Source organism: Dendrobates tinctorius, unplaced genomic scaffold (genome assembly GCF_039654945.1).
Source record: "Dendrobates tinctorius isolate UK_male_01 unplaced genomic scaffold, ASM3965494v1 ptg000016l, whole genome shotgun sequence".
In the NCBI taxonomy this organism is placed as follows: Eukaryota; Metazoa; Chordata; class Amphibia; order Anura; family Dendrobatidae; genus Dendrobates; species Dendrobates tinctorius.
Window position 1 is genome coordinate 55,851,238 of NW_027361684.1, and position 14,415 is coordinate 55,865,652.

The window sequence follows — 14,415 nt, forward strand, 5'->3', positions numbered from 1 at the left end:
ATGTGTTGTAATCCTGCTATACAATGCATTTTATAGGGACAGTGCAGTTTACAGTTTAGACACTAGATGGGGGCACAGAGTCCTTAGTCTTGCCATCCAGTATATAGTTAACTTTAGGATGGGATAGCTGGGGAGTAGGACAGGAAGGTCTTCCTGGTTGAGTTCAGTTGGGACTAGGGAGCTCCTTAGGTGCTCAGGTGGGCTTTAGGCCTGGGCTGCCCAATACCCCCGCAACATTCAAGAGTGTGCCCAGCCATCCAGGGTACCCATGTAAGAGTGAAGTGCAGCAAATCCCTCAGTAGACAGAATGAGAGAAGAAGGAAGGAAGCAGAGGAAGGCATAGAGGTAACCGTAAAAGTGTACGGGCAGGTCACTCCAAATGTGGTGGATTGCTTCGTGGTATGAATTTATTATGTCTGGGGCGAAACGGGCAGGAGAGCGCTTCACCGTAGGTGACGCTGTACAGGGAGGACGCTAAGGGACCCTCTAGGACGCTCTGACCCGCGGAAACACTTAGTGACAAGGGAACAGTAAAGGGAAAGATGAAGTGATGTGCTGTTTGTACTGTGATGGAAATGCTGGAAACTACTTGGATGTGCTGTGTCCTGAAGTGAATAAAATTGTTGAGTTAAGAGTTGCCCTGGACTGTATCTCCATTCTTTGGGATCCAGAAGCAGCAGTATGCCAGCGTAGCTTAGGGAACACTGACAGCACAGTGAGCACCGCCCAAATTATGCAGAATCAGAGCCATCTTTTTCATGTAGATGGAGGCCAGGGTACACAATAGACCGCCAGGGCTGTATAGTCTGTCACCAGATAGACTGACAGGGCTGCATTGTCTGTTACCAGATAGACTGCCAGGGCTGTATAGTCTGTCACCAGATAGACTGCCAGGGCTGTATAGTCTGTCACCAGATAGACTGCCAGGGCTGTATAGTCTGTCACCAGATAGACTGCCAGGGCTGTATAGTCTGTCACCAGATAGACTGCCAGGGCTGTATAGTCTGTCACCAGATAGACTGCCAGGGCTGTATAGTCTGTCACCAGATAGACTGCCAGGGCTGTAGAGTCTGTCACCAGATAGACCGCCAGGGCTGTAGAGTCTGTCACCAGATAGACTGCCAGGGCTGTATAGTCTGTCACCAGATAGACCGCCAGGGCTGTAGAGTCTGTCACCAGATAGACCACCAGGGCTGTATAGTCTGTCACCAGATAGACCGCCAGGGCTGTATAGTCTGTCACCAGATAGACCGCCAGGGCTGTATAGTCTGTCACCAGATAGACCGCCAGGGCTGCATTGTCTGTTACCAGATAGACCGCCAGGGCTGTATATTCTGTCACCTGATAGACTGCCAGGGCTGTATAGTCTGTCACCAGATAGACCGCCAGGGCTGTATAGTCTGTCACCAGATAGACCGCCAGGGCTGTATAGTCTGTTACCAGATAGACCGCCAGGGCTGCATTGTCTGTTACCAGATAGACCGCCAGGGCTGTATAGTCTATCATCAGATAGACCGCCAGGGCTGTATATTCTGTCACCTGATAGACCGCCAGGACTGTATAGTCTGTTACCAGATAGACCCCCAGGGCTGCATTGTCTGTTACCAGATAGACCGCCAGGGCTGTATATTCTGTCACCTGATAGACTGCCAGGGCTGTATAGTCTGTCACCAGATAGACCGCCAGGGCTGTATATTCTGTCACCAGATAGACTGCCAGGGCTGTATAGTCTGTTACCAGATAGACCGCCAGGACTGTATAGTCTGTTACCAGATAGACCGCCAGGACTGTATAGTCTGTTACCAGATAGACCGCCAGGGCTGTATAGTCTGTCATCAGATAGACCGCCAGGGCTGTATAGTCTGTCACCTGATAGACCGCCAGGGCTGCATTGTCTGTTACCAGATAGACCGCCAGGGCTGTATATTCTGTCACCTGATAGACTGCCAGGGCTGTATAGTCTGTCACCAGAAAGACCGCCAGGGCTGTATAGTCTGTCACCAGATAGACCGCCAGGGCTGTATAGTCTGTTACCAGATAGACCGCCAGGGCTGCATTGTCTGTTACCAGATAGACCGCCAGGGCTGTATAGTCTATCATCAGATAGACCGCCAGGGCTGTATATTCTGTCACCTGATAGACCGCCAGGACTGTATAGTCTGTTACCAGATAGACCGCCAGGGCTGCATTGTCTGTTACCAGATAGACCGCCAGGGCTGTATATTCTGTCACCTGATAGACTGCCAGGGCTGTATAGTCTGTCACCAGATAGACCGCCAGGGCTGTATAGTCTGTCACCAGATAGACTGCCAGGGCTGTATAGTCTGTTACCAGATAGACCGCCAGGACTGTATAGTCTGTTACCAGATAGACCGCCAGGACTGTATAGTCTGTTACCAGATAGACCGCCAGGGCTGTATATTCTGTCACCTGATAGACCGCCAGGGCTGCATTGTCTGTTACCAGATAGACCGCCAGGACTGTATAGTCTGTTACCAGATAGACCGCCAGGACTGTATAGTCTGTCATCAGATAGACCGCCAGGGCTGTATATTCTGTCACCTGATAGACTGCCAGGGCTGTACAGTCTGTCACCGGATAGACCGCCAGGGCTGTATAGTCTGTCACCAGATAGACCGCCAGGGCTGTATAGTCTGTTACCAGATAGACCGCCAGGGCTGCATTGTCTGTTACCAGATAGACCGCCAGGGCTGTATAGTCTATCATCAGATAGACCGCCAGGGCTGTATATTCTGTCACCTGATAGACCGCCAGGACTGTATAGTCTGTTACCAGATAGACCGCCAGGGCTGCATTGTCTGTTACCAGATAGACCGCCAGGGCTGTATATTCTGTCACCTGATAGACTGCCAGGGCTGTATAGTCTGTCACCAGATAGACCGCCAGGGCTGTATAGTCTGTCACCAGATAGACTGCCAGGGCTGTATAGTCTGTTACCAGATAGACCGCCAGGACTGTATAGTCTGTTACCAGATAGACCGCCAGGACTGTATAGTCTGTTACCAGATAGACCGCCAGGGCTGTATATTCTGTCACCTGATAGACCGCCAGGGCTGTATATTCTGTCACCTGATAGACCGCCAGGGCTGCATTGTCTGTTACCAGATAGACCGCCAGGACTGTATAGTCTGTTACCAGATAGACCGCCAGGACTGTATAGTCTGTCATCAGATAGACCGCCAGGGCTGTATATTCTGTCACCTGATAGACTGCCAGGGCTGTACAGTCTGTCACCGGATAGACCGCCAGGGCTGTATAGTCTGTCACCAGATAGACCGCCAGGGCTGTATAGTCTGTTACCAGATAGACCGCCAGGGCTGCATTGTCTGTTACCAGATAGACCGCCAGGGCTGTATAGTCTATCATCAGATAGACCGCCAGGGCTGTATATTCTGTCACCTGATAGACCGCCAGGACTGTATAGTCTGTTACCAGATAGACCGCCAGGGCTGCATTGTCTGTTACCAGATAGACCGCCAGGGCTGTATATTCTGTCACCTGATAGACTGCCAGGGCTGTATAGTCTGTCACCAGATAGACCGCCAGGGCTGTATAGTCTGTCACCAGATAGACTGCCAGGGCTGTATAGTCTGTTACCAGATAGACCGCCAGGACTGTATAGTCTGTTACCAGATAGACCGCCAGGGCTGTATATTCTGTCACCTGATAGACCGCCAGGGCTGCATTGTCTGTTACCAGATAGACCGCCAGGACTGTATAGTCTGTTACCAGATAGACCGCCAGGACTGTATAGTCTGTCATCAGATAGACCGCCAGGGCTGTATATTCTGTCACCTGATAGACCGCCAGGGCTGCATTGTCTGTTACCAGATAGACCGCCAGGGCTGTATATTCTGTCACCTGATAGACTGCCAGGGCTGTATAGTCTGTCACCAGATAGACCGCCAGGGCTGTATAGTCTGTCACCAGATAGACTGCCAGGGCTGTATAGTCTGTTACCAGATAGACCGCCAGGACTGTATAGTCTGTTACCAGATAGACCGCCAGGACTGTATAGTCTGTTACCAGATAGACCGCCAGGGCTGTATATTCTGTCACCTGATAGACCGCCAGGGCTGCATTGTCTGTTACCAGATAGACCGCCAGGACTGTATAGTCTGTTACCAGATAGACCGCCAGGACTGTATAGTCTGTCATCAGATAGACCGCCAGGGCTGTATATTCTGTCACCTGATAGACTGCCAGGGCTGTACAGTCTGTCACCGGATAGACCGCCAGGGCTGTATAGTCTGTCACCAGATAGACCGCCAGGGCTGTATAGTCTGTTACCAGATAGACCGCCAGGGCTGCATTGTCTGTTACCAGATAGACCGCCAGGGCTGTATAGTCTATCATCAGATAGACCGCCAGGGCTGTATATTCTGTCACCTGATAGACCGCCAGGACTGTATAGTCTGTTACCAGATAGACCGCCAGGGCTGCATTGTCTGTTACCAGATAGACTGCCAGGGCTGTATATTCTGTCACCTGATAGACTGCCAGGGCTGTATAGTCTGTTACCAGATAGACCGCCAGGACTGTATAGTCTGTTACCAGATAGACCGCCAGGGCTGTATATTCTGTCACCTGATAGACCGCCAGGGCTGCATTGTCTGTTACCAGATAGACCGCCAGGACTGTATAGTCTGTTACCAGATAGACTGCCAGGGCTGTATATTCTGTCACCTGATAGACTGCCAGGGCTGTACAGTCTGTCACCTGATAGACCGCCAGGGCTGTACAGTCTGTCACCTGATAGACCGCCAGGACTGTATAGTCTGTCATCAGATAGACCGCCAGGGCTGTATATTCTGTCACCTGATAGACTGCCAGGGCTGTACAGTCTGTCACCGGATAGACCGCCAGGGCTGTATAGTCTGTCACCAGATAGACCGCCAGGGCTGTATAGTCTGTTACCAGATAGACCGCCAGGGCTGCATTGTCTGTTACCAGATAGACCGCCAGGGCTGTATAGTCTATCATCAGATAGACCGCCAGGGCTGTATATTCTGTCACCTGATAGACCGCCAGGACTGTATAGTCTGTTACCAGATAGACCGCCAGGGCTGCATTGTCTGTTACCAGATAGACTGCCAGGGCTGTATATTCTGTCACCTGATAGACTGCCAGGGCTGTATAGTCTGTTACCAGATAGACCGCCAGGACTGTATAGTCTGTTACCAGATAGACCGCCAGGGCTGTATATTCTGTCACCTGATAGACCGCCAGGGCTGCATTGTCTGTTACCAGATAGACCGCCAGGACTGTATAGTCTGTTACCAGATAGACTGCCAGGGCTGTATATTCTGTCACCTGATAGACTGCCAGGGCTGTACAGTCTGTCACCTGATAGACTGCCAGGGCTGTACAGTCTGTCACCAGATAGACCGCCAGGGCTGTACAGTCTGTCACCAGATAGACCGCCAGGGCTGCATAGTCTGTCACCAGATAGATTTGTTAGTCATTACAGCAGTCTGTCCCAGGGGCTGCAGAGGACCCGCAGACCATTAGTGGTCTGTGCAGGTGTTCGGGGGTGCAGGGTGCCCCCTGCTGTACCAGCACCGCGGTGTCATCCTATGGCAGCTGTGATAATGATGACTGAAGTGGACGAGGCGGCAGTAATGGACACACCCTGCCCCTCCTCTCGTGGCTGGAGTGTGGAGCTGTGTACAGGCACGCAGTCTGGAGACACTCCACTCACCGCAGAGTCACGCAGGGACAGTGTTATCTCAAGACTTTCTCCAAAGTTGGCAGAAAAAGCTGCTCACAATCCGGACAAGTGTGCACAGCTGCCAGCCAGTGATGTGGAATCAGGGCAGCCCCCACACTCACTCACATACACTCTGCCCAGGAGAGTAGTCCCCGTCACCACAGACAGCCTGACGGAGGAGGAATGGTGTGACCTGCGGGGACTTGTACAGCAGCAGGTGAGTGCCGCCATATACTGTGCAACAAGTGTTACTGCAGGGGGGACATGGGATGTCTGTTTTCTTACATGGGACTGCAGACCCTCTTATCACACTGTATAGGAATCTTCTGTGTACGAGAGACCTCACATTACACGTCTTCAGCGGAGCTGAGCTCATATGGAGACATGGGAAAGTGTGACACATCCAGGCTCTGCCTGCAGCTACTGCCAGGGGAATCCAGGAGGAAGCAGGTGGGGAGAAAGATGGGGGAAAGGGAATGATCTGTGGCACAGTCAGCATGGGACAGCTGCAGAGGGGCTGTGTGGTGTATAATGTATCAATACTTTATATTGTATCCCTCCAGTCACGGTATTGTGATACCATCATTATATTGTGAAAATATGTCATTATTATGGTGATATGTCATGATGATGTGATTATGTCATGATATAGTGATAATATCTCATAGGGATGTTATATTGTGATAATATGGCATGATAGTGTGATTATATGTCATGATATAGTGATATTATGTCATTATATTGTGATATATGTCATTATATTGTGACACATTATTATTATTATTATTATTTATTTATTATTATATACATATATTATATGTTATTATAACATATATTACACATCACAACAGAGGGATTAGAATATGCATTCTACAGAGATTTTATAAAACAGGACACCTATACACAGTCATATAGAAATAGAAAATATCGCTCAAACTGCGAAACTGGTGCATGGATGCATATGAGGCGCAGGGATTGTACGTCTAAGAATCTTTAAGGTCATATCCAAATGTCAAAAAACGAATACATTGTCATTAATATGCACCTTCTGCAGTCTGCGACTGATCTGGCTGCCTATGCTTATTTTATTATATTTTTTATGTGGCAAATAGCATATATATTGTGTGTATGTATATATATTGTCATTGAATGTGACACACATTATGCTAACTTTAAATGCCGCAACATAGTTTGTGCCATATTAGACACATATGGATGGCTGGCAATCATGGTCATTTCTGGTTATACTGTAGAACTCCACCTCATGGGCAGTGTACCTGTTTACCATTGTGTTGTGCATCGATATGTTGTGTTTTCTTACATTTCAAGCATATTCCTAACTTCCCCACTTCACTGCAGGTTCTATTAGGGTTTCCCAGTCAAAATGAACATAGGACTAAGGATATGTCACATATTTTTAGTTTTTGTCCGCAATGGAATGCTGGGAAAAAGTATTCTAAAGAGAACCTGTTGTTGGATTCTTGATACGAAAACAACGGGCATGTGAATCAGAGCCTGGCAGAGCGATTAGAGCTAGGTATGCCTTTCACTGATTTGCTTCAGCTTTTCAGAGAAAAATGTGAAAATCTCCCAGGAATGATTCACTTGATTGACAGGTCTCTTCCCTTTGTGTACATATATAAAATAAAAAAAAGAAGGCATCCATTGCCTTGTGTAATACCTTACGACAAATCACTATGCAAAGCAGAGGTACCAACAAGAGGATGCTCAACTGTTAACTCATGTTTAAAAGCATATCTCTCCCTGTTACAGGGTAGGAGGAGTGGTAATGATTACTGAAGCCTGGCCTCTCCTAGCGTGGCCTTCCTTTCTCCAGAGGAGTTTCACATTGTTCACCAAACAAGAGTAGGTGCGTATACAGGTGAAGTAAGACAATAAACTGGCACTGTAAGTCCAGCAGAATGTAGCATCAGTCCAGAGGTAGAGTAAGGTCGGGGTCACACTTGCGAGAAACTCGCACGAGTGTCACGTCTCAATACCCGGCACTGCCGCCGGCACTCGGACCGGAGCGCTCAGCTGCATAGAAATACATGCAGCCGCACACTCGAGTGCCAGCAGCAGTGCCGGGTATTGAGACGTGAGACTCATGCGAGTTTCTCGCAAGTCTGACCACGGCCTAAAAGGTGCTATTTTATTCATATGGTCTCTTCAAAGCTTATGCTTTTAGACGATCTGCTCTCCTTCATCAAACCAAATACAAGTCATCTGTGTCTTACTTTTGGTCTGAAGAATGGGAGCAGATTCCCAAAAGTTATAACCTTGTAGGACACTGCATGAATAAAATAGTATTTTTTACCCTGTCTCTGGACTGGTGCTACATCCTGTTGGAGTGGCAGCGCCAATTTAGTGTCTTCTACTACACTGCTCAAAAAAATAAAGGGAACACTTAAACAACAGAATATAACTCCAAGTAAATCAAACTTCTGTGAAATCAAACTGTCCACTTAAGAAGCAACACTGATTGACAATCAATTTCACATGCTGTTGTGCAAATGGAATAGACAACAGATGGAAATTATTGGCAATTATCAAGACACCCTCAATAAAGGAGTGTTTCTGCAGGTGGGGACCACAGACCACATCTCAGTACCAATGCTTTCTGGCTGATGTTTTAGTCACTTTTGAATGTTGGTTGTACTTTCACTCTCGTGGTAGCATGAGACGGACTCTACAACCCACACAAGTGGCTCAGGTAGTTCAGCTCATCCAGGTTGACACATCAATGCGAGCTGTCGCATGAAGGTTTGCTGTGTCTGTTTGCTGTGTGTCCAGAGGCTGGAGGGGCTACCAGGAGACAGACCAGTACAACAGGAGACGTGGAGGGGGCCGTAGGAGGGCAACAACCCAGCAACAAGACCGCTACCTCTGCCTTTGTGCAAGGAGGAACAGGAGGAGCACTGCCAGAGCCCTGAAAAATGACCTCCATCAGGCCACAACTGTGCATGTGTCTGCACAAACGGTTAGAAAATGACTCCATGAGGATGGTCTTAGGGCCTGACATCCACAGATGGGGTTTGTGCTCACAGCCTAACACCGTGCAGGACGCTTGACTTTTGCCACAGAACACCAGGATTGGCAAATTTGCCACTGGCGCCCTGTGCTCTTCACAGATGAAAGCAGGTTCACACTGATCACATGTGACAGAGATGACAGAGTCTGGAGATGCTGTGGAGAGCGATCTGCTGCCTGCAACATCTTTCAGCATGACCGGTTTGGCAGTGGGTCAGTAATGGTGTGGGGTGGCATTTCTTTGGAGGGCCGCACGTTTGTGCAGACACATGCACATTTATGGCCTGCTGGAGGTCATTTTGCATGGCTATGGCAGTGCTCCTCCTGTTCCTCCTTGTACAAAGGCTGAGGTAGCGGTCCTGCTGCTGGGTTGTTACCCTCCTTCGGCCCCGTCCACACCTCCTGGTGTACTGGCCTGTCTCCTGGTAGCGCCTCGAGCCTCTGGACACTACGCTGAGAGACACAGCAAACCTTCTTGCTGCAGCTTGCATTGATGTGCCATCCTGGATGAGCTGCACTACCTGAGCCACTTGTGTGGGTTGTAGAGTCCGTCTCACGCTACCATGAGTGTGAAAGCACAACCAACATTCAAAAGTGGCCAAAACATAAGCCAGAAAGCATTGGTACTGAGATGTAGCCTGTGGCCCCCACCTGCAGAACCACTCCTTTATTGAGGGTGTCTTTATTAATTGCCAATAATTTCCATCTGTTGTCTATTCCATTTGCACAACGGCATGTGAAATTGATTGTCAATCAGTGTTGCTTCCTAAGTGGACAGTGGACAGTTTGATTTCACAGAAGTTTGATTTACTTGGAGTTATATTCTGTTAAGTGTTCCCTTTATTTTTTGAGCAGTGTTTATACGTACCATGTGTATACAGAGGCAGGTAGAGTGGTGTGGTGAGAAAGAACTACCTGGCTGTAATCACGTAGCCATGCTCTGGTTAGCCAACATGAATTTAAATGTCCACTTCCCTTTTAATTATTCCAGAATCTTACAAATAATTTTCATTGTTGCTGTTTGATAATGGGGTATTCTAGCTTTGAATGCATTGTTTTATGATGGGGTAAACAAGTATTAATTCCTTTTTAGGACAAATTGTGATAAAGAAGGGGGACCACCATTTCAGACCTCTGTCAATGAGCCACAAAGGAGAGCAACTCTGAGCAGCTCCCATTCTGGAGAACTCACACCGTCTTTGATTCCCATAGATAGACAACCATCCATGTGAATGATCGCCATGCTCCCCTGTAGTAACCAGGAAGGAGTTACATCTGACAATACACTTGGGAATGTTGTAAAATAAATACGGAAATAGCTATTATTTAACCCTTGAATCTCCTGTCATCCAGGTGCTCGTGCCTCTCTGGTGGTGACTGCTAGGTCTGCAGTTATGTTGTCCCATCCATAATTTACATGACAACTGCAGTCAATCTGTGGCCTCAGTTGTCTCATGCAGTTCATGTAAATCTTATTGCTGAGGCTGGTGATTAGCTGCAGTGGTCACATGAATGATGTACAGCATGCAGATCCAGCGAGGACACCCAAAGCAGTGCTTGGATGATGGGATATTCAGTGGCTAAGGCTAGCTTCACACTAGCGTTTTGGGCTGCAGCGCACGGCCGCCACTAAGCCCCGCCCCCTGCCCGCCCCCTCCGGTCATCTCCGCCTAGTATCGCACACAGCTGCATGCGATCTGCACACCCTATCTTTATGTGAAGCGAAAAAAGAAGAAATATGCAGCACTCACCGATATAGCTGAAAAACTGTGCGTCTTTATTTCACATAAATTCCATCAATAGATGTGTGGACATGCAGGACGTTTGAGGAATGCTAGGGGAGGGAGGTGCCAAATCTTATTGTGGATTTATCTGGATGAAAAATCTAAAAGACACATGTTTTTTGGTCCTGTATTGATTTGTTTTTTATGGGGGTTTTTCAGTGTGGTGTGGTTTTTGGCGCATTCTGCTGAAAGAACCTTGCCAAAACCCTCAATAAAAATGTGCTTTTGCCTGCTCATTATAAAATGCACAGATAAAACCTCAACATGTGCAGTAGTGCCATGTTTTTTTCATTCAAATGAATGAAAGCTTGTAGCAAATAACTTTGAAGTCCTTTTTAGGTGGATTTTGGTTCGGAATCTCCACTAAAACCACAGAGTAAAAAAACTCCATTGTGAACATGCCATTAGAGATGTTTACACACAAAATAAAAAAGTTATACCGGCTGTGGGATTTCTTATCTGTATTAGGGCTCGTTGAGATGAGCGTTTTATATGGATTTGTGCTGTCCATATAAAATTTCAATGGGGCTGTTCGGATGACAGTTTTTTCACACGGACCGAGTGTCCATGAGAAAAAAACCTCACAGCATGTACTAATCGCTTCTGTACTTTGGATGAGACTCAGCTATTCAAGTCTATGGCTATGTGCACACGGTGTGGATTCTGCTGCGGATCCGCAGCGTTTCAGGCTCTGCGGGTCCGCGTCTGATTTAGCTGCGTTGTACAGTACCATTGTTTTCAATGGTAAACTGAAAAACGCTGTGCACATGCTGCAGATTTTTCCGCGCGGATTTGCTGCGGGTTCAGATCTGCAGCATGTCAATCCTTTGTGCGGATTCCGCTGCGGTTTCACACCTTCTCCATTGTAGAGGTGTGAAACCGCAGGGCTAAACCGCAGGCTAGTCCCCAGGTCTTTTGACCTGAGATTTTACCTGTGGATTTTTACAAATCCGCGCAGAAAAATCCACGTGACCAAAATCTACATGTGCACATAGCGTATTGGTACACCCCAAAAAATATCGGATTCCATGCTTTTATATAGCAAATCTCTCTTAGGCCAGTTTCACACGTCCAGATAATTCCGGCACTGGAAAAACCGGCACTGGAGCTATCCGTGTCCGTGTGTCCATGTGGATACGTAGGCCATCCGTGTGACATCCATGTGCTATTCGTATGTCCGTGTGTACCATCCGTGTGCTGTCCGTGTGTCCGTGTATTGGAAAAATTAGTTTCAATGTTAACCCTTTGACTTTTAAAAACGCACATGGATCACACACGGACAGCATTCGTGTGCGGTACGTGTTTACATGGACCCATTGACTTGTATGGGTCCGTGTGATTCGTGCTGTTGCACAAAAACGGACATGTCAGCGTGTTTTGCACACGGACACACGGTCCGTGAAAACACGCTGACAAGTGCATAGACACATTCATTAGAATGTGTCTACGTGTGTCAGTGTCTCCGGTACGTGAGAAAACTGTCACTACACGTACCGGAGACACTGACGTGTGAAACTGGCCTTAGGGTGTGTGCACACGCTGCGGATTCTGCTACGGTTCCGCAGCGGATTTGGCCGCTGCGGATCCGCAGCAGTTTTTGCTGCGGTGTACAGTATCATAATATCCTATGGATATTAAAAACTGCAGTGCAGACGGTGCGGATTTTTCCGCACAGTTTTTCTGCGGTTTTGAAACCGCAGAAAGAATTGACATGTCAATTCTGCGGATTCCGCTGCGGTTTGCCATCTCCTCCATTGAGGAGATGAAAAACCGCAGGGCAAAACCGCAGAGCAATGTGCAGGTAAAACCGCAGGTCTTTTGACCTGCAGATTTACCTGCGGATTTTACAAAATCCGCGCGGCCAAATCCGCACTGCAATCCGCAGCGTGTGCACGTACCCTTAGGCCTCTTTCAGATGTCTGTGTTTTTCACTTATGCAAAAATGGTAGCGGTGACATCAGTGTTTTGGATCCGGGTGTATTCAGTGTTTGGCCAGTGTGTCATGAGTGTTTTTCATGTATGGATAAATAAATGACATAGCTTCTCCTATCCTTTGTCATGTTAGACATAGCATGACTGGCAAACAGTGCTGTGCATGTTTTTTCACGCATCCAGACTTGCTTGAGCACATGACATCCATGATGCAGTGAAAAAACACTTCTAATGTAATTCTATGGAGAAATTACACAACTAAAGCTCATTCAAGAGAAATTGTCAAGTAGCATATCTGAGGGTATGTGCACACGTTGCAGATTTGGCTGCGGATCTGGAGGGGATTTGGCCCTGCGGATCCACAGTAGTTTTCCATGCGGTGTACAGTACCATGTAAACTTATGGAAAACCAAATCCGCTGTGCACATGCTGCAGAAAATTCCGCACAGATTTGCTGCGGTTTATTTTCCGCAGCATGTCAATTCTTTGTGCAGAATCCGCAGCATTTTTATACCTCTTCCATTATAGGAATCCGCAGGTGGAATCCGCACTAAATCTGCAGAAAATCCGCAGGAAATCTGCACTAAATCCTCAGGTAAAAAGCAGGTCATTTTACCTGTGGATTCAGCAAAATCAGCGCGGAAAAATCCGCAGCCAAATCCTCAACGTGTGCACATACCCTGAAACACAGACCGCAAGTCAAATTACGCTGCTGCGTAAAAAAAACACAGTATGCATGAAGTATCTATAAATCCCATCCACTTTGCTGGAACCTAAAATGCTGCCTTTCTGATGCAGCAAAAGTACGCAGTGTCTAAAACTCATGGCTCTCTATAGGGAATCGGTCATGTTGGGAAATGCTATTTATCTGCAGACTTAGGGTTGATCTGCAGATAAATAACCTCACAATCTTGGCTGTCTGTCAGTTTACATTGGAAACCAGCTTGCTCGCTGGTCCTGATCGCTGGTGGGTCTATCTATGTGACAGCTCACCAACGATCAGCTAACTACAGTTGTGGCCAAATGTATTCACACCCCTGCAATTCTGTCAGATAATACTCAGTTTCTTCCTGAAAATGATTGCAAACACAAATTCTTTGGTATTATTATCTTCATTTAATTTGTCTTAAATGAAAAAACGCAAAAAGAATTGTCCTAAAGCCAAATTGGATATAATTCCACACCAAACATAAAAAAGAGGGTGGACAAAAGTATTGGCACTGTTCGAAAAATCATGTGATGCTTCTCTAATTTGTGCAATTAACAGCACCTGTAACTTACCTGTGGCACCTAACAGGTGTTGGCAATAACTAAATCACACTTGCAGCCAGTTGACATGGATTAAAGTTGACTCAACCTCTGTCCTGTGTCCTTGTGTGTACCACATTGAGCATGGAGAAAAGAAAGAAGACCAAAGAACTGTCTGAGGACTTGTGAAACCAAATTGTGAGGAAGCATGAGCAATCTCAAGGCTACAAGTCCATCTCCAAAGACCAGAATGTTCCTTTGTCTACCGTGCGCAGTGTCATCAAGAAGTTTAAAGCCCATGGCACTGTGGCTAACCTCCCTAGATGTGGATGGAAAAGAAAAATTGACAAGAGATTTCAACGCAAGATTGTGCGGATGTTGGATAAAGAACCTCGACTAACATCCAAACAAGTTCAAGCTGCCCTGCAGTCCGAGGGTACAACAGTGTCAACCCGTACTATCCGTCGGCGTCTGAATGAAAAGGGACTGTATGGTAGGAGACCCAGGAAGACCCCACTTCTTACCCCGAGACATAAAAAAGCCAGGCTGGAGTTTGCCAAAACTTACCTGAAAAAGCCTAAAACGTTTTGGAAGAATGTTGTCTGGTCAGATGAGACAAAAGTAGAGCTTTTTGGGCAAAGGCATCAACATAGAGCTACAGGAGAAAAAAAGAGGCATTCAAAGAAAAGA

General features: G+C 47.2%; 1 protein-coding gene across 2 annotated transcripts in view; it reads left to right on the top strand.

Annotated features, from left to right (window-relative positions):
- The first annotated feature begins 5,687 nt into the window (after positions 1–5,687).
- Positions 5,688–14,415, top strand: part of ADGRG2 (adhesion G protein-coupled receptor G2) — a 231,688-nt gene continuing 222,960 nt past the window's right edge. For both annotated transcript variants that reach the window (XM_073565881.1, XM_073565882.1), the window contains exon 1: positions 5,688–5,948. The gene's annotated coding sequence lies outside the window, so the exon portion shown is untranslated. The remainder of the gene's footprint in view (positions 5,949–14,415) is intronic.